The sequence below is a fragment of the Lolium rigidum genome, chromosome 3 (assembly GCF_022539505.1).
Source record: "Lolium rigidum isolate FL_2022 chromosome 3, APGP_CSIRO_Lrig_0.1, whole genome shotgun sequence".
Taxonomy (NCBI): Eukaryota; Viridiplantae; Streptophyta; class Magnoliopsida; order Poales; family Poaceae; genus Lolium; species Lolium rigidum.
Window position 1 is genome coordinate 168,251,659 of NC_061510.1, and position 2,987 is coordinate 168,254,645.

A 2,987-nucleotide genomic window follows, 5' to 3' on the forward strand; every position below is an offset into this window, starting at 1 on the left:
AGTACTCTTTACTCGTACCGTTGTATGTGGTCTCTTATGAACTCATTCATATGCTTGCAAGACATTTAGACGACATTCCACCGAGAGGGCCCGGAAGTATATCTATCCGTCATCGGGATGGACAAATCCCACCGTTGATCCATATGCCTCAACTCATACTTTCCGGATACTTAATCCCACCTTTATAGCCACCCATTTACGCGAGTGGTGTTTGGTGTAATCAAAGTACCTTTCCGGTATAAGTGATTTACATGATCTCATGGTCATAAGGACTAGGTAATTATGTATCGAAAGCTTATAGCAAATAACTTAATGACGAGATCTTATGCTACGCTTAATTGGGTGTGTCCATTATATCATTCACACAATGATATAACCTTGTTATTAATAACATCCAATGTTCATGATTATGAAACTAATCATCCATTAATCAACAAGCTAGTTTAAGAGGCATACTAGGGACTTCTTGTTTGTCTACATATCACACATGTACTAATGTTTCGGTTAATACAATTCTAGCATGATATATAAACATTTATCATAAACATAAAGATATAAATAATAACCACTTTATTATTGCCTCTAGGGCATATCTCCTTCAGTTGGGCCGGCCCATTTGATCTAATGTGGACCCCACGTGCTAAATGGGCCGGCCCAATAACTTCTTAGGCCGGCCCAGTTGTTTTAAGGTGGACCCCACTAGGTAAATGGGCCGGCCCGATAACAGGAAAGTGGGTCCCACATGTCTTGTGGGCCGGCCCTTTTGCCTGTTGACCGGTCAAACGAGTGCATTCGGCCCGGCCCACATGCTTAGTGGGCCGGCCCATTAATGTTTTGACCAGTCAACCTTAGAGGTTAGGCCCGACCCACGTAACTAATGGACCAGCCCAGCTATATAGTTGACTGGTCAAACTAAGTCAGCTGGCCCGGCCCGCAAACTTAATGGGCCGGCCCGCTTAGGACGTGGCAGGCCTCGTGTGGGCCTACCATCTACCACAGGGTTTCAGCGGTTAACGCCGTTAACTGCCAGTTAACGGCGTCTGCCACATGTCTGTTTGCATGACGTCAGCAGTCAACGGGCTCCCGGAAACACTTCTGCAACGGTCCGATTTTCTGTGGCGGAAGGGCGCCCAAGCGCGACGGACCAAAAAAATCGTCGTAGGACTTTGCCTGACGCAGGTTCGACAACAGAACCCATATCGTCGGGTTAGGCCCATAGGCGACGAAAAATACCCCTTAGCGGACGATTTTGAGACGTTGTCTATCAGAACTTTTCTTGTAGTGTATTGCGTAGCTATATCTTGCTTAGGTGCTTATCTTGTCATATAGGTAAATTCACTTAGTTGCATATCTAGAGAATTTACCTTTGTGTCAAGCCTAAATTGAAAAAGAACTAAAAATTGGTTAGCACCTATTCACCCCCCCCCTCTAGGTGCGGCATACGATCCTTTCAGTGTGGTGGCATCTTCTCTGCCATGTATACCTGTCGCGAAATTACCTTTTGCGCCCTATTCGAAGGTCTACCTTTTTGGATCATCGACACCGCTCCCGTTGTGTCAATGTAAGGGCCGCTATTTGTTGGGGCTACCGCCAACTGCAAATGATGTCGATTTTCGTTAGTAATTGCGGCTGGAGGTGGAAGATGAATCTCACTCCTTAGCCCCTGCGGGTGCCCCCTATTTGTTGCCTGAGAATTAGTGTGTTCCGCATATCTATGCCGAGCCTGAAAAGTTCGGCAATCCTTCTGAAGATGGCCTGACTATCTTTTTCCTTCATTGTCAAGATAAAAGTGCATGTCGCATGGCCCGTTCAGAAGTTCTTCGGGTGATATATTGTATGGCCTCTGGAATCTTGGCCGATTATTTTGCCTGCTGGAGCTTGCCGCATCTCTATGATCATTGCGCCGCTCATTGCTCCTTTGATAATCATCCCGATGATTTCCTCCACTGTTTCCTCGGAAGCCAACCGCTACTTGGCTGGGACCGTCATAATCTAGAGAATTGTCGAGAAAAACGTCGCCTATTTTGGTGGTTGTTTCTATTGCGGTCTTCCTCAGGTGACTTGTGCCTTTTGTTTTGAACAACATCTTCGCCATCCGCCCAGCGACTCGCTATCTCCATGAGCCCTGCTATTGTTTTCGGGTTGGACCTTCCCAAATCATCGATTAAGTCTTTTCTTCGGATCCCTGCAACAAACGAATCTATTGCTTTTTCATCAGATATGTTCTCTGCCGATTTTTTTATGATGATCCATCGCTGGATATACATCCTCATTGGTTCGTCATACTTTTGTCTGCAAGCCCTTAGTAGCTCTATTGATGCAGGTTTCTTGCACGTGGAACGAAAAATTTTCACAAACAAGTCCTCAAAAGTCTCCCAGCTGTCGATGGATCCTTCTCGTAACTTCTTTATCCACGATCTTACGGCTCCGTTAAGGCGAACCTGGATGCTCTGCATGGCAGTTGCTCTAGTTCCACCCGTTAACTTCACTATCTCCAGGTAGTCGATTAACCAGTCCTCAGGATCTTGCAAACCATCGAACTTTTTGTAGTTATCGGGTAATTTGAACCCAGAAGGAACCCGAGTTTTGCGAACTCTTCGAGTAAAGAAAGGGAGCCCACACATATCTTCTTCGTCTACTTCTGGTGAATACCGACTTTCTCTTCTCTCTTGCCGTGCTCTATCGACTCGTGCTTGTGTCGTTGTGTCTCTCGTATCACCTTCTCGTGGAGGATCTCGCGCTATCGTATCAGGTCAAGGATTATTTTGTCTTGGTGCACTTTCAGGTTGTGGTGTGCTTGAGCTTGTGAACGCTGTTCCCATGGCTCCAACTCCCGCCATGGCCATCTGATACAGTGCTTCTCTTGGATCTCCAGGAGGTGGCCTAGATGCCAATATGAAGGCTTGAGTCGCCATGTATCCAGCTTCCGGTGTTTTGGGGATGATGTTCCCTCTTGTATCTATCGACATAAAGGACATGTCGAGGTT